This window comes from Cydia fagiglandana, chromosome 3 (genome assembly GCF_963556715.1).
Source record: "Cydia fagiglandana chromosome 3, ilCydFagi1.1, whole genome shotgun sequence".
Classification (NCBI taxonomy): domain Eukaryota; kingdom Metazoa; phylum Arthropoda; class Insecta; order Lepidoptera; family Tortricidae; genus Cydia; species Cydia fagiglandana.
This window is the reverse complement of record NC_085934.1, coordinates 861,575-884,785: the sequence shown is the minus strand read 5'-3', so window position 1 is coordinate 884,785 and position 23,211 is coordinate 861,575. Positions and strand designations below refer to the sequence as shown.

Sequence of the window (23,211 nt, the reverse complement as noted above, 5' to 3'; positions counted from 1 at the left end):
TTTCACTGTAATGATCGCTTAGGACATAAATGAAAAGATTTTTACCTTCTGTTTTTTGAAAAATATTCTCAAATAGGCCTGCTAACCGAACCGATAGGCAATACAGTTTTTCCATAGCCAAGGTATATTTTTAGAAGACCTTAATCCAAAAAAATACATTGGACTCTAACATTTTTAAGAAGTCTGATCGCTTGTGGTGTCCCTTGAATGAGAATGTTACATCAGCAACTTTTAAAAATAACTTTTATTCGATATTTAGTACACTTTTTAAGATTATTTTAAGACGCAATGTATTGCTAATTTTGTGATGTATAAAGCGTGGCAAGCAACGCCAATTACAATGATGATGGTGTACATTGAATACAAAACTTCATAAATTTTAAAAGTTATTGAAAAAAATATGTTCCTTTGAGGAGCAGAATATTTTCAGTTTGAACGATTATGAAACAATTGAATGAATGAATGATTTTATAGGACATTCTTACACAGATTGGCTTAGTCGATAAACAACGATATTATAGAATATAAGAAATTATGTATATATATATATAATATACTATAAGAAATTCCACTGCGAGTAAAACGATGATAGTTGCTGAAAAACACCGAGCTGAGGTTTTTAATTTGAAGAGAAATGTAAGTCCGTGTCGCTAAGTCCATGTTACTTGTTTTAAATTTAGAGTTTAGAAACTAATTCGTGGTAGTAAACGATACAAATATTAGAAAAGTCCTTTACAACCTTGTTCGCTTCATATACTTATGGTAAAATCATTTTAGGGCGGGTCATAAAGGGCAAGTAAAATAATACATAATTGTCAATAGTAAAATATGTCCTTTAAGACCATATTGACCATACGAGATACGATATGAAAAATCATCAAGACAAATGAAGGGCTTAAAGGACGACAAAATACATGTAAGTCATTTACAATCATATTTATATTTAGCGGTAACCTTAACGATAATATCTATGAATTTATAACTAGTCATTTACGCCCCTTTAGATAAGCTGTTTTTACAAGCTCATAGTGCAAAAATTTGGTCGTAAAGGCAACTTTTTAAGAGATATAAAAAATTTCACTATACAGAACGAAAGCGCTTGGAATTCTGAACAAAACCGACTACCGTATAACGACTACCGTAGGCTCAAAGGGCGTAAGGGACAAAATTGCAAGAATGCTGTTATACTCAGTATTTTTTTCTCTATCCAATAGTATATTTAACGTATTGATAACTTGAAAAAAATGTCCGTTAAGCCCTATGAAAAATCAATGCTTGAACACGGTTTTCCAACGCATTTGGCCGTATCTATGGTACGTATACGGTACAGTATATGGTACAGGTGGTGTATGGTATGGTATGGTGTATGGTACGGTATATGGTACAGTATTTTTTTCTCTATCCAATAGTATATTTAACGTATTGATAACCATACACCACCTGTACCATATACTGTACCGTATATGTACCATAGATACGGCCAAATGCGTTGGAAAACTGTGTTCAAGCATTGATTTTTCATAGGGCTTAACGGACATTTTTTTCAAGTTATCAATACGTTAAATATACTATTGGATAGAGAAAAAAATACTGAGTATAACAGCATTTTTGCAATTTTGTCCCTTACGCCCTTTGAGCCTACGGTAGTCGTTATACGGTAGTCGGTTTTGTTCAGAATTCCAAGCGCTTTCGTTCTGTATAGTGAAATTTTTTATATCTCTTAAAAAGTTGCCTTTACGACCAAATTTTTGCACTATGAGCTTGTAAAAACAGCTTATCTAAAGGGGCGTAAATGACCAGTTATAAATTCATAGATATTATCGTTAAGGTTACCGCTAAATATAAATATGATTGTAAATGACTTACATGTATTTTGTCGTCCTTTAAGCCCTTCATTTGTCTTGATGATTTTTCTTATCGTATCTCGTATGGTCAATATGGTCTTAAAGGACATATTTTACTATTGACAATTATGTATTATTTTACTTGCCCTTTATGACCCGCCCTAAAATGATTTTACCATAAGTATATGAAGCGAACAAGGTTGTAAAGGACTTTTCTAATATTTGTATCGTTTACTACCACGAATTAGTTTCTAAACTCTAAATTTAAAACAAGTAGCATGGACTTAGCGACACGGACTTACATTTCTCTTCAAATTAAAAACCTCAGCTCGGTGTTTTTCAGCAACTATCATCGTTTTACTCGCAGTGGAATTTCTTATAGTATATTATATATATACATAATTTCTTATATTCTATAATATCGTTGTTTATCGACTAAGCCAATCTGTGTAAGAATGTCCTATAAAATCATTCATTCATTCAATTGTTTCATAATCGTTCTAACTGAAAATATTCTGCTCCTCAAAGGAACATATTTTTTTCAATAACTTTTGAAATTTATGAAGTTTTGTATTCAATGTACACCATCATCATTGTAATTGGCGTTGCTTGCCACGCTTTATACATCACAAAATTAGCAATACATTGCGTCTTAAAATAATCTTTAAAAGTGTACTAAATATCGAATAAAAGTTATTTTTAAAAGTTGCTGATGTAACATTCTCATTCAAAAGGTAGGGACCACTTTGTCCTTTACCATAAAGACGAAATTTTATTGTATCTTTATACAAATAACCTGTCAGAGAGTCCTTATGGCAAGGATAAAGCGTTACCTTTTGATTGCGAACGTCACGAATGTTGGTCAGTATGAGGAGCCTACATTTTATTTTTAAATATACTTACAACATACCTACTCCCACACTATGAAAAGACTTAATTTAATAATTATGCCTCCAATGAAATAAATACACTGTAATGGCTCCTCTACACCATGGGCCAACGCCGGCCAATCCAAGGGAGCAAGTAGGTACTCGCTACCCGCGTAGGTAGCCTTCCCCGCGTACGCCGTTCATGCAAAGTTTTATTTTGCAAAATAGTAAAAAACCGTTGTTGAAAATGACCCAAATTATGAATGTTGTCTCGATGTGGCATTATAATAATGTAGACGTAAACTTAATAACATGAATTTTTTTTTGTGGCAGATACATGAAGTTTATAAGAAAAAAAAAGAATAAAAATAAAAGCGGTGGATGAATTTGACACACATTTGTTTGAATAACATATTATAATATCCTGTGAAGTACAACACTTCACTTTCCGACTATAATTTTATTTTAGGCATTTTAGGTTCACTATTAGGTATTTATTAAATGTCATTATACCCGTGGATGAAAATGACACAAAATGCGTGTGTACGTCAGAAGCCACTTTGCTTTTACAGGGAAACAAAGAATTTCATCTCGAATATTCTTTTTACCGAATGCTGTTTAAAAAAAGAAATACCTAAATTTCTACCTAAGCAAATACCTAGGATGACACAAATTATTATTATTAGGTTTAGTATATGGTCTGAAAACTATATGTAAAAAATAGGCAACATTAATAATCTTATAACTTCAAAAGTTATTGCTATCGGACTACTAGGACAGAATAAGCTATGAGCCCCACCCCCCACCACTTAATTTTTTTTACCCACGGAATGCTTATTCCATAAGCATTTTTTTAGGATTTGAGATGCTGTTTGTTTTTGTGGATACAAATGAATGATACCAATTACCCTCAAAATCCACCATTTTGCTATTTTCTGTACCTAAAGTATTTTTGATGGTTCTTAGATATGTTTATAAACTCGACATTATGATTTAGTTGGCGTTTTTAAATTTACAGTTATTTGTTGTGTGTTGTTTAGAGTTATTTCTATCCGAGTGGAACTAAACAGTGCTTTCTAAAGAGGCAAGCCTAATAAAATAGATCAACATAATCGTCAGTTCCCACCGTGAGCGCGTCAAGTCAGCGTGACCAGGAAGAGCTGCCAGGCGGGGTGTCATGGGAGCGTGACCAGGAACTTTGGGATAATTATAAGAATAGGAAACGCTTCTTCGCTACTTGCTAGTGTGTGTAATTTCTTGTCCATTCCTATTTTTTTACGATTGAGAAAAATGACAGTACGTAGTACTCGTATTGTCTCTATCGTATTGTCTAATTTATGCCCCTGTACGAATATAGGTCGTTGTAATGGGTAGGTAGTTACGAGTAAGTAGTGGTTGTAAAAGCCGACGTTACAGTTGGCGTGCAGTTCCCATTCAAATTGCAGTCCGTCTGTATCTGCCCTAAGATTGGTGATAACACAAGGACTTCCCCACACCAATCGACGCGAAATTAGGTATTCGTAGAAGAAGCTTTATGTCTACGCTACGCAAAAAGAGCCAAAACGACGTCGTGCGTCTGCCTATTTTTTTGTGCTTCCCCGTGTTCACATCTGCTTTCAAACTATTCACGCCAATTACGACGATTTCAAGCAAAATCGCAATTAGAGGTGACAAAAATCAATTTACAACGAAAGTTATTGCCGTAGAACAATGCTCTTTGCTTTTCTAACATTTCTAACGTTACAGTGCTTGTTAACCTTTTTTTAGTTCTCAGGGTTATTAAATTGCAATAACCACTCTGACAAATGAGATTTTATTGTATCTTTAACCTCTAACCAGCCACATACTAAAACCTATAAATACCCAAATATATCTAAATGTAATTTTTCATTATTCTAAAAAAAAGTTGAATAACACTCTAGGCGGCTGAATCAGTGAGCTATTATTGGCATTATTTAGTAAGATTTTTTTTCACGAATCGTTTAAAGTAACAGAAAATTGGACAACACTATTGCGGTAGATGTCGCCAGGCCAGATATGGTCGATTGGTCGAAAATAGTTTCGGTAACTTCGTTTTTAAGAGCGGGCATCATTCCGGAGTCGCGAGAATAAGTCTCACTCGAGACAGTGATTTTTTCACCTTTCCTTTCATTCTTAGCATTGTAGCATCGTGTACAGACTTTATTCTTAATAAAAAAAAATATTTAAAGCAGTAGTGTCTTTCAACTTTTTAAATAGTCTTTTAGCGTCATGTTTAAAGTTTCACGTCACGGCCGTACTCGTATTTTAACGACACCGTTTAGCGGTAGCAATACAACTTACTTCGCAGCCAATAATCTCAAGACATTAGTGGTATCCTGAGCAAGTTGTGCAACATTACCTTGCCAAACGGGAATGACGGATCCTCTAGTCATTACCGGGTTGCTATTGGCCATGAAGTGTACTTGTGGTATAGATATGCCACGATGTTTGGAGTAGTGTCATGACATGAGATCTAAAATAAACAATGGTAAAACAATTTGAGACGTATCTATGGTGGTTTTTCTTTTTGGCCTATCTACTTCACAGCGTGCTTAAATAATGCAAAGAGCTTGGAAGGCTTACCGCAAATCACAGTAATCGCCACTTAGGCCCACTTGCACCATCCCACTAACCCGGAATTAAGCGGTTAAACCGTTAACCTAGTGTACTGTACTGGTAACCATGGTAACTCCAGGTTTAGCCGATTAACCCCGGGTTAGTGGAATGGTGCAAGTGGGCCTTAGTAAAATGTCGTTAGAACTACACAAGGTCCAACATAATATCGACTCTATATCTCTATGAACAATAAATTCGATCAATTAGGCAATTTATAAGCTTAATCCTATCAACATCATTCTGATTTCTGACCAATTTTATACTAAAATAGCAGATCGTTCGTGTACATTGCTGTCGAACAGAGCAATCACTTTAGTATCTGGTATGTCTATGGTAACTACAAACAAGGATTAGCCTATGGTAACTTATTCATTTCAGCATACTCATACAAGCATATTAATACCAAAACGCATGGTCATTACATTCAATTAGGACCGATTGAGTGAATGACTCTTCTCAGTCAGCTCGATTTGCCGCTCCGCAATTTGCGCCAGTTATCGACATTACCAGTTATGGATCATTACCAGCTCTCAATTGAAGGTGTGAATGAAACGTTTTTTTACTTGGCGCCATATGGTGATATGATCAGATTGCTACAATGTAAAAAAGATTTTGAGATAAAACTTTTTCTATGTTGTTTTTATATTGTAGGTATTACAATTTATTTTATGATTAATACATTAATAACTTAGCATTCCATTTGTAACGACAAATTGTGGAAATGTCATCATTATATGTCAAATATTTTTCATAAAAACATGAAGTTTATAATTATCAGACATCGTAAATTTTATTTGCATTTTTGGTGCAGCGAAGTGGTGTTAACGGAATTGGTAATATAGATAATTCCAACTGAAATGGTAAATTAAGGTTAACACTCGTAACTGACGCTAATTAATCATTAGGGTTGAAATTGTATATACCAATACCACATTTATAACACAACTCCGCTGCACCGAAAATGCTATAAAATTTACGATGTCTGGTAATGATAGGTAATTCCTCACTTTGTTCTACTCAAGTCAGTTCAAAGTTAGCTCAGTCGGACTCTAATATACCCCATACGTTTTACTTATTCTATATTACATATTAGTTAAATGTCTATAGGATCTACTATTTGCTTTATGCTTCACGCACGCCTTTCAAATGTCTATGTGTATTGTGTACGGGAAAGTAACCATAATAATTGGCTACTTTCTGCGCAAATAGATTGTCTGTTGTCAAAAATATGATTGATTTGGAATAAACATGTTGTACTTACTCGTATTACTTTCTTGTATGTTCGCATGTTGCTAATATTAAATATATGTATATAGTTCTCTTCTTCTTCAGCGAGTATAGGCCCAATGTTGGGCATACGCTCCTCAATCTCTGTAAATTTTATGCCAAGTTATTTTTTGTACAATAATGTGATTACTAATACTACTAGTCTTTTGTATTTCCTTTAATGACTTTAAATGAATAACACAAGAAAGCAATTACATATATTCGCTGCCTAAGACAGGAGATTCTCTATAAAAAAACTTAATTTCAATAAACAGGTACCTACCCTGTTAATATATTGCAAGGAGACCCTACCAACGATGTTTGTGTTGTACAGTGTGTATAGCCAGTGTCCAAACATGGCACCTTGCGGCACTTTCACATGGGAGCGGCGGCATTGTTCTACACTCCAGTGTTAAAATGGTATAAAATAAACAGTATTTAAACAGATTTACCTTATACTCTGTAAAAGAGAGACTTATAGAGCCTAATATGCATGCAATATTTAGCTGAATTACATTAAACTTTAGAGAAATGAGACCCTTTCAAAAAGAGTTAAAAAATTCTCAGTAACAATAGTTGTGTAATAAATAATAATTAAAGCAATCGTAGAAGATCCGCATTTGTAAATCGAAAGAGCCTTAGATATTCGTATGGGCTTAGATAAGTCCAGTTCATATCGAAAATATTCATAAATACGAACACAACTATTTGTAGAACGTGTAAATCAGATAACATGTTTTAATTGTTTGTCTCAAAAACTTCGCGTCAATAACCTACAAAAAAACAAAGACAATTGAAGGACACTTCATTATTATCCTTCGTCAACAACTGGCAATCGAGAACGCGACTCCAAAAAAATAATTGGCGAATAAATTAAATAGGCGCGTTCCAAAATTCAAACCACAAAACTTTGCTAACGGCACTAACAAATATAGACCTTAATCTGTTGTGACAGGAGTTATGATAACCGCAATTCTAAAAGTATGTCCGAAAAATTAAGATTACCACAACTATAAAGTACTGTTGGTTTAAGTGAAATTAAGCTCTATTATGGTGGATTAAGGTCGACGATGACAGCATGGGTGGACGTCCCACATTGTTTCATAAATGTCATGAGAGGAGGCGGGAGGTCGTTAGAACAATTTGAATTTGGAAGTAGGCCGTCTCCCAGGACGTTTGTCATGATGTGGACGAAAATTATAACCAGAGACGAGGTTAATAAAGATTGGTAATCTAAAAATGTACAAAAGAATAGAGTCCGTTTAAGCTAACTTTGCACCGACTTAAACAGAACAATCTGTATTTTCATAGAATTATGACATTGCCACACGTTGTCATTGCAAATGCCACGCAGAGTTAACTTGTTCTGACTATCTTCTGGATGGAGCGTATATTGGGCATATAAGGAGGTCATAAAAAGCTATACTTATTAGGTAAATGAATAAAAGAAAGTAAAACCATGTCTACAACAACCAAAAGCGGTTTGTATTTGTTTGAATCGTGTCCAACTTATGACGTACTTGGATTGCATCTGAGGCCCTACCGCGAAAAACAAAATCAAAATTTCTTTATCTGCCTCTCTATTACTCGAATATGCAAGACTTGCAAGAGCGACAGCGAGGCAGATAACGTTTTTCGATATTGGTGGTAGGCCTCTGAAAGCTAGCTCACAAAGTGACGCATAAAGCTGATTTTACATGGTATTTAACAGTCTTTATTATTAACTGGTTTCTCCTTGAATTTATTGAATGATTTGATAGCCCCGGATAAGTCTGGAGAAACTAACTTAATTTGTACTGTGGGTCGACATTTGGAGAAGGAAGCATGCATTGAAAGTATTAATGATATTTATTTTAGTTTTATGTCTAAAACACATAGTGATACATCCTAATATAACATTTATATATCTGACAAGAAATATGCAACACCAGAGTGGCGTTGCCGGTCTCTAAGACGGGAGTGCGCTCTTTTCTTGAAGGTCGAATCTGTCCGCAGATACCGGGACACATCGTGTCACAATTTAGCTGTGCGAGGCAGGAAATTTCTGGAGAAACTCATAGTTTAGGACAGGGGTGGACCGCGGTCAGCATCCGGACCGCCGACCTATCCTATTTTTTGCTTTTTTAATAAACTCACGTAGAAACGGACCGTGATGGTCATTTTATTTTAAAAACTGGACCGATGATGAAACAAAGTAATTGGTGAGCCCTGGTTTAGGATAATAAACATTAATGCGTTATTTATTATAATAAAAGGTGTGTCTTATTATTTTTATCAAACGTAACCTGATATAAACCGATAACTATATAAAAAGATATCAGTTAATAACTTGTCCTTGATAAGCATCACAAATCAAATACTATCTCTGAACTGACATGGCCCAAATCTATTATCAAATTACATACAGATCATAATGATATAGTGTCCATTATATTCGTCCCAGTTCTTCTATTGCATTGTGTGACCCTGTCACATACATTTCACTTTCGACCATTTAGAATAGCACACTAAATTGACAATATTACTGTATCATTAATATTATTTTATTCTCTATTAGGGTTAGGTTTTCTAATCATCAATGGTTGGAAAACATCAATCATTTTAATGTTTAATTTATAAGTAAGGTGGTGGTACTAGTGTTCGACATGCTAATGCCCAATAGATGACACCCTGCTGTCACCTCTATGACATATACTGGGACCGCGTCGAGCACCCGTCTAGAGAGTGTACTCTCTATTGGCCCCATCTCGACTTCCTACACAATTTAGATGAACTGTGACATGTAGACAGAATAGACAAAATCCCATGAAGGCGGAACGGGCACAGCGTATGCACATAAACGTATTTCACGCGATGAGTCAAAATTTGCACACAAAACATAATGTATTGTTATAAAATTCGACTATTGTAGAACAATAGAATAACCTGGATTCGCAATTTCGTTCCTACATTGATAATATATAATCCTTTGTAACGGAATGACCCAATGACCAGCTCTAATCGTGGCCTACATCAAATCTGAAATGACATATCATTCGTTTAGTATCCGCAAACCACAGAACAATGTGCTTTTATAAAGCAACCCACACAATTGTTAATAAATTTTTTACTTTGTAAAATCTTACCAAGAATCATAACGTACTGCTACTGTTTAATATTAAATGTGAAAGCTAGCATGTCTGTTCCAAAATCGCGGAAGGCTGAAAAGATTTGGACGTGTAACATTATATATAAATAGGAAAAAGATGTCATATAAGAAAGTAATAGTAAAAAATTGGGGACATCTTACACAGGTCAACCTAGCCCCAAACTAAGCAAAGCTCGTACTATGGGTGCTAGGCGACGATATACATACTTATATAGACAAATACATACTTATATACATAGAAAACACCCATGACTCAGAAAAAACAAATAAGGCCTCCAGTGCCCCGGGCTGGAATCGAACCAGCGTCCTCTGCATGCGAGGCACACGGCGGCGCCCTTTGTCATTTGTTTCCTAATAGATTTACTTTGTGGCAAAGAGGTAAAGTATCCTAGAGGTTATGTATATGATTTTTTTGTCAGTGTCAAAAGTGACAATGCTTCAATCAGTTACGTTACTTTTGACACCGATCGATCATATCCATTTAGATCACATTTATATCCTGTTATTACAATCAGAATACGTCTTCTAGGTAAAATTAAGTGACTCTCACACAATCGAGATTAAAAAGTAATTATATCACAATTTCTCCAATCTGAATCTCTAATTTAGTTTCACGCTTGCGCTTATTTTGAAATATGGCAACAATGACTTAACTTATATGTTTAATGACAAATGATTCCATTGAATTTCCAAAAACATTGCCACAGTATGACAAATTACCTTATCCCACTCTTCACTCTCAACCAGACACAAATACAAAATATAAACAGTCAATTGTATGTCGCATTTCTTGTCTATGTTTTAAGGAGGCATTTTGACCAAGGCCCCAACGTTGTCTGTTCACTTTGACGGCGCAGCAACTAGTATCACTTCTCTCTCCTCGCTCTTTTAAAAATGTCACATGGACCAAAACTTTGTATGGACACTACCAGTCTCTAATATTTACTGGTCTCACCTCTCAACAAAAGAAATCTATTAAGCAAATACGACGACATTAGAAATCTGTTACGAAACAAGTGGCATTCTCCGATAAAATCTGCTCGTCGAGCATTCTCGGGACAATGCGAGCATTACGAGATCCTTGCGAAAAACCAAAGTGTGTGCGTATCATCATAATAGGTTAGGAAAAAACCGGGCAAGTGCAAGTCGGACTCGCGCACGAAGGGTTCCGTACCATAAAGCAAAAAAAAAACGGAAAAAAATGCAAAAAGAAAACGGTCACCCATCCAAGTACTGACCACGCCCGACGTTGCTTAACTTTGGTCAAAAATCACGTTTGCTGTATGGGAGCCCCACTTAAATCTTTATTTTATTCTGTTTTTAGTATTTGTTGTTATAGCGGCAACAGAAATACATCATCTGTGAAAATTTCAACTGTCTAGCTATCACGGTTCGTGAGATACAGCCTGAGTGACAGACAGACGGACGGACGGACGGACAGCGAAGTCTTAGTAATAGGGTCCCGTTTTACCCTTTGGGTACGGAACCCTAAAAAGATAGGGTCTTGTAATAAGTAATTAGTTAATTCATATTTACATCATAGAGCTTTGTTGGAATTAATTAAGTAATAGAGAATGTCGATCTTAAGCTACCTGGCATCTTCTTCCGCGCGTTATCCCGGCATTTCGCCACGGCTCATGAGAACCTGGGGTCCGCTTGACAACTAATCCCATGATTTGACGTAGGCACTAGTTTTTACGAAAGCGACTGCCATCTGACCTTCCAACCCAGAGGGTAAACTAGGCCTTATTGGGATTAGTCCGGTTTCCTCACGATGTTTTCCTTCACCGAAAAGCGACTGGTAAATATCAAATGATATTTCGTACATAAGTTCCGAAAAACTCATTGGTACGAGCCGGGGTTTGAACCCGCGACCTCCCGATTGCAAGTCGCACGCTCTCACCGCTAGGCCACCAGCGCTTCACCTGGCATAAGTTAGGTTAATGGGTTCAAGATATAAATGTACGTGATATTGTTATGTCCGAGCTAAATCCAAAAACCCGAAAAATTCAGCTATTTCATAGGTAGGTACAGTCAGCCAAGAAAGTGGTCTACCACTTTTCGACTCTATCTTCTGACTGATAGAGTACATCTCAGCGAGTCATATGTGGATGTTTTTTAAGGAACAATTGATATTTTTTCGCAACTTCGGTTCGGGAAATTGTTAAGTTATAAGTGTTATAACCTAACCTATATATTATATTCATTATTCAACCGTCCGTGCATTTTATTTAAACTGTGACTTTGGTTACCACTTCATATATTTGTCTTGTTGTTTGTAGGTTATAGGTTAAATTAGTTAATTATTTATTACTGCGAATGGATGGTTATTTCCTATGGATAGACATTCTGCCGTATCCGAAGTCCGTATAAAATGTATGCAAAAATATTTACTCAAAATGTCAATTCTTTTATTCCCTAATCAAATTCTTTTCTAAGAAATCCTGCAGTTGTATCTCTAAAAAAACACTATTTCATAAATAACTTTGTCTCCACTCGCACGTAAAACAGAAAGCGTCGTCGTATGTCATTTCCGCAAAAAGGCTAAACCGGTTCTATAATGGATTCCTCAGCCTCTGTATGGAAATAATGATGTCCGCCGGTGACGTTTGTAGATGAAGTCATATTTGCGACTTAACAAGTAGAATCGGTGTATTCTCATTTGTCCCCGTCCCCACTGAGTACGGATGGAAAATATGGAAATAAGTAGGTGCCATAAGAATCATTCCCATTTGTCCCGTCATTTATGGCGACAGTTATGTGAGGCCCCACCTCACGTAACTGTCGCTACAAAATTAAATGGGAATACATCGTAGGAAAATCGGACCAAGCTAAGTCTGTACATACAACAATGACAGAGTATGGAATTGTCACCATAAACTATTAAAGTATGACATATATAATGGTACTTGTCATGTCATAATTGGTGCAGTTAGCTACTTAGTTGGACTCTAAGAGGTACGTAAAACGTTTAAGAACTAGTTTATATTTGGCAAAAAATATCTAGACGAATTAATGGACACATAATTAATGATATTCCACTTAATTATTTCAATAATATTTCTTGACTATTTTGCCAAATATAACATGCTAATGGCATTAACGAACAAGCCCTATCTATACGACATTTCAATATCTGTGTCTTGTGGAGGAGACAAAATTTAATAGAACTTTGCAAAGTTTTATAAACAAGGCCAAAAATAGTGCGCACCTACTATTCCTAATCGCACGTAGGTGGATATTTGGCATGTATTGAAAAATATAACATTTTTATTTACGTAATGTTTGTTTCTTAGATGTGCCTACCTTAGCTACAATGAAAACATAAATACGGTATTACCCTATTAAATGTTGTCACCATAACATAAATTTTATTTAACTGCCACCAAGTTACTAAAAGTATATTAAAATGACCATCATCTTGTCACGCTAACCTATAAAAAGTTATGGTATTCGATCTAACTGTAAGTTGACAGTCATTATCAAACCAAAACGACAGTTACTGGTAGTCAGCATGAAACTTGACACCACCGTTATGGTGACATAAAAAGTATCAGTCTACTGTTTAATGTGGTGTCATTTATTGGGTGCGCGGGAGTCGATCTGACTGTAAACTTGATTCTACATGAACTGTTTTTATAATACCTACAATAGTCATCCTTCAAACAAAGTCACAGTTCAGTTCAGACCTATACAGTGTGTTTTTTTTAAGTGGGACAGTATGGGGAAATCCCAAAGTATAAGAGATACAGGGAAACTGTCTTAGGAAACATTAGGTACTTTTTTGTGAAAAAAAAAATGGTATAGTCAAAATTTTGGTCAAGTGTGAGTTGTCCCTAAAAATGATTAATTTTGATGAAATTTTTTTTTGACGTACATCTACTCAGTTTCATGAGGGGATCATTTTATTGTATGGGAAGAAAAAAATCGGGACAGCAGAAGTTAGTCAAATTTAAGAAAATCGTTTTCATTTTTACAACCCGTGTAAATTGAAAACCACTGCCCACTGCAAGGTTTTTATTTAAAAAATATTGCCTATTCCAGTTTTACATTTGAATTTGGAACACTTTATTTGGTTTAAAAAGGATTAAAATACTTTAAGATATTCTTACGCGAGCCTTACCTTACAAATCTAATTTAAAAAAAAAACAAATTTTATATTTGGAACTTCTTGAAACAAACAGTATTTTACTTGATATTTCATTGTTTAAAGTTAACATTATGTTAAAAAGTTTTCGTCATGGAATTACCAAACTCGCATAAAGTAGATTTAATTGAAGCGTATTTTGTAAATTATCGTAGCTCTGTGAATGCGTTACAGTGGTATCGGGAACGTTATCCGGACCGCGATCAACCGGACCGCAAAATTTTTGACAAACTGGTGAAAAATTTAAGAAAGGGAGGCTGTTTTAAATTAAAACGGAAGAGACGAGCCACAGTAATAAATGAATTTACAACTATCGCAATCTTAGGATATTTTGAAGCCTACCCAAAAGCCTCATTGAGGGAAGCTGCTAACACTATCGGTGTGCATAAATCTACAGTACGAAAGGTATTGAAGGCTTACAAGTACAAGTGTTACATAGAAGGTCATCTTGTACAAGCATTGCTTCCAGGAGACACTGACCGGAGATTAGCATTTTGCCAGTGGTTTGTAGCATGCTCGATTAGAAACCCGTCTTTTCCAAGCCGGATTATTTGGACAGATGAATGCAATTTTTCAAACAATGGCATGTACAATAGAAAAAATAATCATTTTTGGGCACGTACAAACCCCTTCCGAACTACGGCAACCCATAACCAGGTCCGCTTTTCCTTTAATTGTTGGTGTGCAATATTAGATAATAAAATCTTTGCCATTAAAATTTACCATGGAACATTGAATAGTCAAAAATATCAGGAAATATTAAACATGGCTGTGGATTTAGTAGATATGGCAATTCCATTAAATAATTTGAATAATATCATCTACCAACAAGACGGCGCCCCTGCCCACAATAGTATCGCTACGAAACAGTTTTTAAATGAACATTTTCTTGATCACTGGATGGGCACAAATGGCCCTATTAAATGGCCACCACGTTCACCCGATTTAACACCGTTGGATTTTTTCATTTGGGGGTACCTTAAAGGTCGAATTTATGCAGATACTTACAACTCGGTACAAGAGTTAAAAGACGCAGTGCATTATCATTTGAACAACATACATCACAACGCCTTGTCTAAAGCTACCAGAGGTGTTCTGAAACGCGCTCGTGCCTGCATTCGACAAGAGGGAGGCCACTTTGAACATTTACTTTAATGTAAAATTATTTTATTAAATTTACCTAACTTCTGCTGTCCCGATTTTTTTCTTCCCATACAATAAAATGATCCCCTCATGAAACTGAGTAGACGTGCGTCAAAAAAAAATTTCATCAAAATTAATCATTTTTAGGGACAACTCACACTTGACCAAAATTTTGACTATACCAATTTTTTTTTCACAAAAGAGTACCTAATGTTTCCTAAGACAGTTTCCCTGTATCTCTTATACTTTAGGATTTCCCCATACTGTCCCACTTAAAAAAAACACACTGTATATATGACGAATTTAATATAAAACGGAAACCTAACTAAACTGATGCATGCATGCATACATGCATAACAATACTACAACACCTTTGTACTCGTATAGAGATAGTTTGTCTTTGTTATGTACTTGTCTCGGTTGCAACTAAAAAGTAAGTATCGTAAGTTAAATGTTTATACATATGTTGTTGTTATTTAGGAGTTTTTGCACTAAATATTCTTATCAAGTTATCAAGCAACGAACTAGAATAACTATCGGAGTCTGACTAGAGCGCAAAAAAAAACATAATGAATAACATTTTATTTTCATGAGTCAATCAAAACTACAACAACAATGTTTATTACAATTTTGTCGAAAAAGTACTAAGTGATTCGTCTGTATTATATTACATCCCGTCGCTGTTATCAAGTTATATTTCAGTGTTTTTGGCAATAAGTTACCTACATTTGCAATTAACGTCTATTACAAGTTAAATTCTAAATACATACTATCACTTAATATATTTTCTTTCATCATAGATATATTTTAAGCTAACTATGAGCATTTCCTCTTGCGACACGGTCGTTGAGATAAAATATAATATCATTAGTTAAATGCTTTTAAGTCCGATTAAGATAAAAATGTTAATCTAAATACATTAAATGAGCTGACAATCTTGTAAGACCATTTAAATTGTAATTTCATATTACGAAATTAAGAAATCTAATCAATCTACATTATAGTTCAAGATTTAAACACCTACATAAATGACAGAGCTAGAGTTGGAAAGAAATCGAGTGTAATATATAATTCTTCATCTTTTTCACTGGTGTATTGGCACGACCGAGAGAAAACATGCGATCGAGTTCACGGAGTCGCGTAAATGTCAAATACTAACTCATGGTAGAGTTAGACCAAGAAAAGTCTGCAGAGATTTTGGTAGCCCACGCAGTGCATGTTTTACTTTAAACGTCAAACTTCTATGAAATTATGACCTATAAATAACACTCGCACTGCGTGGGCTATCAAAATCGCTGCAGACTTTTCTTGGTTTAAATCTAGCAGTGAAGTATTCAATACTTGCCACAAGCCTGCACCCGTAAGGGACAGAACATATGCTAAATTAAAAACACGTTTTAACATTGCACATTGCACACAACATGAGTGCCATGAGGAATTGAGGGAACTCAGATCAATACCTTGAGACGTAACCGAAGCTCGAAAATTTTTAGTGACATGCCTGTTTTGCCAATAAGGAACGAGTCCTGCAGACACAGACCAACCCCTATTTCTGTGGTCAGTCATAGGGAAGACCTACTTATAATCTATATTTCATTCTCTTTGAAACCGGTTTCTATATTACGATTGCGAAATTACAATCGTAATTATTTCCATCATCAAATCACGCTATTTGTCAAGTGTGAAGAATCGGGCCCCGTTTATTGATATGTATTTATTGCATCCGCCGCTATAAGTACCCTTTCACTGGATGATTTTACTATTTTTATTGCACTTTCTATTTAATACTTTACGTGTTCCTTATTGCGTAAGGTGATGGCAATTGGCATAGCAATGAAAAGTGTCACAATTGAACGCCGACACTGACAGGTTTATTTCAAGTTATATTTTCATAAATTTCACTTTGTAAATCAACTACACATAGAAATAAGTAAAAATTATACCCAGTCACACCCATATAGAATAACTACAATAGAGTCCGCTAACTTTGCACTGATCTGAATAGAACAAGATGTGAGGGAGTGTCATTATAAACCGCATATTTTCATAGCATTGCAACCCTCATTGTTTTGATTCAATTCTCCGCTACCCAGAGGTTGTCTGGAAGAGACCGCTCTTTAGCTATTAGACCACCTGTTGTCTGCCTCTAACATTGCTTTTTTTCTTAAGTTGTAACTTTAACTTAGGTGTGCCAAAAAAAATTTATATCTACCTATGTCTATCCCAATGGCCATCACACGAAACACAGCCCATTTAGCGTGTAACAAGTGGCCACATACACCCATAGAACATGTCGTAACGGCTTATGCAACGTAATTGATTGTTCCATCAAACTTCAACTAATAGTTCTTATTCCAATGGAATAAAGTCCGAAATTATGAGAGATATTTGATTGTTCCGATGGCTATCGCGTTGAGCAAGTGTCAAAGTGATCGCTCAATAAGTACCTAATTAAAGACGTGTGTGGATCGTCCTCTGTTTAATGAATATAAACTTTATTGTAATGATATAGGGTTTAAAAGGGGTTTATGTACCATTGAGTGTCAAACGATTGGGTGATCGGTCAATTAGAGAGATGAGTTTACGTTTATATGTTAGTTATTGATTACTGTTTCAGAATTGCATGAACCGATAACGATCTAGAATTCTAGATTGAGCATCTTTCATTTTAAACATACCCCCTACCTACCTATATGCCTACTGTAACCTACTGCTGAGCATAGTGTTCTCTTCGTGTCCGGTACTTGTCCCGGTCCTGCGGGCGCAGCATGGTTCCATTTTTATCGTCTATCACTATGCCCGTCACTTTCGCACTTACATACTTGTTAGAGCGTGACAGGCATGGTGATAAGCGATAAAAATGCGGCCGTGCCGCCCTGGGCTAGTCTCATCCAGAAGTGACCCGCGATCTTCGAATGTTGTCCACCCACCGAGCCAACGAACGCGTGGCGCTTCTTTCAGCCGAGAGCGGTCACCGATCCGTTAACATTTTACGATACAACTATTTAATTTTATTATTAAAAGTATTAGAAGTATAACATCACCATTCCTCTATGTATTATTTTAATGTATTCTGGTGTACAATGAAATTTAACAAACAGACTAGTTTTAACATAGCATTCCTCTTACATTATGCCTTTGTAGCCAGTGAACTCATAACTTTATACGTAACGATGAATGAATGTAATACTTATTCATTCACTCTTAACTACTTCCGATCGCGCTCAGTGTGTAATTTACCGACTCATTCAAGTTGAGATTGAAATATTCTAAGCCTTTTTTATAATTCTTGTTTTTTTATTATAAATATAGAAGCAAACGAGCAGACTAATCACCTGATGGTTAGCAATTGCCGTCGCCCATGGACACCTGCAATACCAGAAGGGTTGCTAAGTGCGTTGCCGGCTTTTAAAATGGGAGTACGCTCCTTTCCTGAAGGTTTGAAGTTCGTATAATATTTATTATATCTACTTAATATAATTTTTCCTCTGGAAGTCGGTTGCTATGTATTTTACATAGAGTCGGGAATTGTGGGCGTATCATACTATCAGCAGCACATCAGAACCTTCAATCGTGGATGACGAGGGCCTTCAATGAAATACGTTGTTCAACTCACAATCTTTACTGCACAAGACTCTTTACAAATCACAGCACGCGATACGTGTCTCATCTTAAGCAAACCAGTGCTTCCATCGAAACTGTTAAACGAACCAGACTGACAGAATACCTACCAGACGACATAACATATGACAAAAGAGTACCAGTGACTGGCTTATTACACCCCGCAGACAGAATTACTATAAATATAACCGACATACTTACTGAAAACGACTTAGAACCTTATTATACGTCAGATATGCATAGAATCTACACTGATGCACAGTGTTTCGTCTAGAACAAGCTAGGTGGACAAAATTATTTTTTTGTGTTTTTGGGTAGTATTATGGTTAGTATTGCTTAATTAAATATAATTTACTAAAAATTTTAAAATACCATGAAAAAAAGTAAAAAAATTAAAATAAAATATATATTTAAATTAATTATATATTTTTTTGCAAATAAATTATTAACACAATAATAAACAAAATTTTACAGTTCATTAGATACATTATTTTCATAGTATTTACTTTAAAATATACAAAAAAATAAAAATGTAATATAGAAGATTAATTAAAACTTAACTTATTATTAATAATTAATCTGTTAATTATTAATAACTTATAATCTGTTCTAACTCATGTATTATATCAGAATAATAATTGTTTTCCTTGTTTTGCGTAAGTTTTTTAAAGTTCTTCTGAAGGAAATAACACGCTTGTACCTTTTGCATTGGGCAAATAATCATATGATGAATATTTATGATAATCAGCCTTCATTGACCACATTTTAGTCTGCTTGTAAGTTTGTATTTGTCGATTTTGACTCAATATAATATGCTAATGCCTCATTAACACTTAGCTGCCTAGAATTCATTGAAGTACCTACTGCTGTCGTAAGAACAAGACTACGTTGGCTTATGTGGACTTTCTCTGATATTTTTTAACATTTTTGCCGTGTTTTATTTGCTGCCGATCACGAATCAATCGGGATTTCGGCAGCAGTTAAAAAATAGGTACGTAATTGTACCAGATCTTTAACTCAGCGTTTTTTCCGTTTTAAAAGGGGAACTTTTGAAGTTTAATTTGGGTCTTCCTGCAGGATTAACATTTTCAGACGACGTTGATGCACTTGGTCTAGTTATGTACACTCGTAATTCTATATTTTGGCCATCCATACCACTTTTAAACTTTTTCACAAATTGCTTCTTTAAATCTTGACGCACTATTCCACTTGGTATTCAGTTTTGATGAATAACTGGTTAAAATATTTTTTAACCGTCTCTCAGACTCTTCTTTGAAATCTCGTAACTCATATTTTACCAATATAAACTGATAAAGGTGGAAATTTTCGTCGTTTTTCCCCTTATTTGTCCATTCTTCAAAAACCCCTTCCTTAAAATAGAGAGAACGTGTTCTGCAAAAAAATGAAAAAAAAAATGTTCTGCAAATTTCTGCAAAATGAAATATACACCATCATAAAATAGAATTATGCAAGTAAATAATATCAAAAATCTAGACCGGTGTCAAGCGGTGTCAAGTATTTGCTAGTCTATCAAAGTTCTAAAATGAAGAAAATCTCACCACGTTTTTAAGTGCATATTTATTGCTCTATACGAGCATTATTACAACTGATATGAACATATTTTTATGAAAAATATAAAGTGCTTACCTTCAGTTATAAGATCTATCACCAAACCTTTTCATAAAATAACGTTTTACTTGTAAGAGATGTCGTTGAACGCATCACAAAATTGCAACTGATTAAATTGTGCAATTGCACTTACCTCATTAGCTGACTTCTGCACTCTATGGCTCATAAAATTAGAAAGTTAGACATAATCTATTAATGGGTTTGGGGGTTTCAACATGTTGTTTATCTTATCTAATGACTCATTAGAGATAATTTGATAACGACTTTTGTCCACCTAGCTTGTTCTAGACGAAACACTGTGTGATGGAAGCAAGCACGATGCAGGAGTAGGAGCGGCATTCGTTATACACTATCCTGATGGAAGTGACAGAACTAAAAAATTTAAGCTACATAAGAGCTGTACAGTTTTTCAGGCTGAATGCGTGGCTATAGAAGGAGCGTGTCATGAATGCATCATACTGGGCCTTGAAAAAATCACAATTTTCTCGGACTCGAAGTCTGCGCTGCAAGAAGTTGCAAATCGCAGCAGCACAAACAGAATAATAAACAGTATCCATAAATTAATACGCCAAATCCAACAAGCAGGAGAAATCCATTTTTGTTGGATTAAAGCCCACGCCGGCCTTCACGGCAATGAGGCAGCAGACACAGCCGCCAAACACGCGGCATCATTACACAGAAGTCCTGATTTCTGCAGATTTCCCCTATCCTTTCATAAAAAGAACCTACATAATACAATAGTAGGAAAACATGAACAAATGTACGTAAACAGTACAACAGGAACCCACACAAAGCAACATCTGCCTACACTTACACATGTAACAACACTTCGCAAGCATATGTCACTCACCTTCGAACTCACTCAAATACTTACCGGTCATGGATATCACAAAGCCTATCTAGCACGCTTCCACATCACCGACACTGATACCTGCCCATAATGCGATGACACAACACCACAAACTATCGACCATCTCCTCAAACACTGTCCCAAATATTCATACTTCCGCTGTGACCACGAGTTTCTTTGTGAACTACATCAAATAGACCCGTATGATATATCTAAAATAATAGAAAAAGAAGTAACAAAAACATCGTTCGAAAAATTTATAAGTAAAATAATAAACACACTTAAAAAATTTAATAACACATAAACATATATAATATGTTATATACGTAAATAAAGTGCCCAATATATATACACATATAATTATATATAATATTATATACCTAAATAAACTGCATAATAATACATTCATAAAAACTAATGAAACTAAGTAATAAAAGTTATAGGCCGCCCGTATTGAAAGCGAGGACCTACAACTATAATAATAGTTAAAAAAAAAAAAACATAGAGTGATTACGTACTTGACTTTACCTGCTATTACGCGACGTGAATAACTATAAATCATACCTGAAACAAATAGAAAAAAAATTAGCACGCAAAATTCGTGTTACATGTGTCGGTGTGGGACCTCAGAACGATATGATAGGTACCGTACCAAATACACATAGGCAGTAAGGTAGCCTTTAACTAAAATTGTTCCAACGATTTGTATGTTATCACTGATATGTAGTTGTTCATTGTTTTCCAGCACAAAATACTTATTCATGCAGTGTCAAACAATTTAACTTTTAAAAACGAACCAATTAAAGGATGACTCACGTTAGACCGGTTTAGATATCAACTAGTTCTCTTTTTCAGCGCAATTCGGCCAACCAATGTCACTTTTACGTTAGATAGCGTAAGATATCTACATATTAGAAGTCATATCCTGTGGAAATCGTTCAAGAGTATCTCCAGAATCGCGCAAATGTCAAAAATGACAGGTTAGATCTTAAACATATCGTTATCGTATCTTGGTGATGTCTAAAAGATATACAATAGATGTCTATATCAAAATCCGAATCGGGCCCCAACTTTTATTCAAAAGCTATAAAAGTAAAGGTTGCCGCTATAATTCACGGCATGGCGTGTAGCGTGGCTGCCTTCTTTTTTGCGTTAATTATGAACACTTTTGATTTTAATAACCGCGGCGAATGACTGAGAAAATTATTTTGCCGTAAATGGAGAGGAGTCATTGGACGACATTGAAAATTGTTGGTTTCTTTGCACAATTATAAAAATATTTTATCTGTGATTTTTTGGACTACTTTTATTGGCTGTCTGTGTTGCACCTTTAAGCGGTGGCGTTTTTGCAATCTTTGCCGCCCTAGGCCCCAGGCCCTGTAGCCGCCTCTTTCGCAGCACCCATCATATTCACTACATTTTGAGTTGTTTCTTGTCAGCGAATTTTTTGTCATAATTTGCCGCCCCTAATATCCTGCCGCCCTAGGCCCGGGCCTACTTGGCCTTAGGGCAAATCCGCCACTGCCGTTAAGTGTAGTATTTTTTGTTTGTATTGCTGTTGATGCCCCAATTAAATCCTTTTTAAATATATCGATCCAACATAATTTGTTTAAAAACTATCAGGTGTCACCCCACCTTCCCCAAGGATGAGTATATATAGTTTTCCTGGTTCTTACTGACTGACAAATTGGTTTGACTAACTATAGCTGGTCAAGCAAATCTAGTCAGTAAAAAAAGGCGCGAAATTCAAATTTTCTATGGGAAGATATCCCTTCGCGCCTACATTTTTCAAATTTGCCGCCAACTACAAACTGACAAGATCAGCTTGACCAAGTATATATCTATTATCTCTATTTGTAAAGTATGACAGATACTTTTCTACTATTGACGCCGACTATACACCTGTAATTGTCCGACTAATAGGCAAAATAATAGCCTACGCCAGATAACAGCCTCGCACTTTCGCTGGACCGGCTAATCGATGCCGCGCGAACATTCTCCGAATAATCGACTAATGAATCGATAATTAGAGGGAGAAAGTTCGCGTGCGGTCGGAT

General features: G+C 35.4%; 1 protein-coding gene and 1 long non-coding RNA gene across 3 annotated transcripts in view; one reads left to right on the top strand and one right to left on the bottom strand.

Annotated features, from left to right (window-relative positions):
* Positions 1-23,211, bottom strand: part of LOC134679809 (rho GTPase-activating protein conundrum) — a 122,129-nt gene that overhangs the window by 49,871 nt on the left and 49,047 nt on the right. The window lies entirely within an intron of this gene.
* Positions 1-23,211, top strand: part of LOC134679822 (uncharacterized) — a 268,010-nt gene that overhangs the window by 216,394 nt on the left and 28,405 nt on the right. The window lies entirely within an intron of this gene.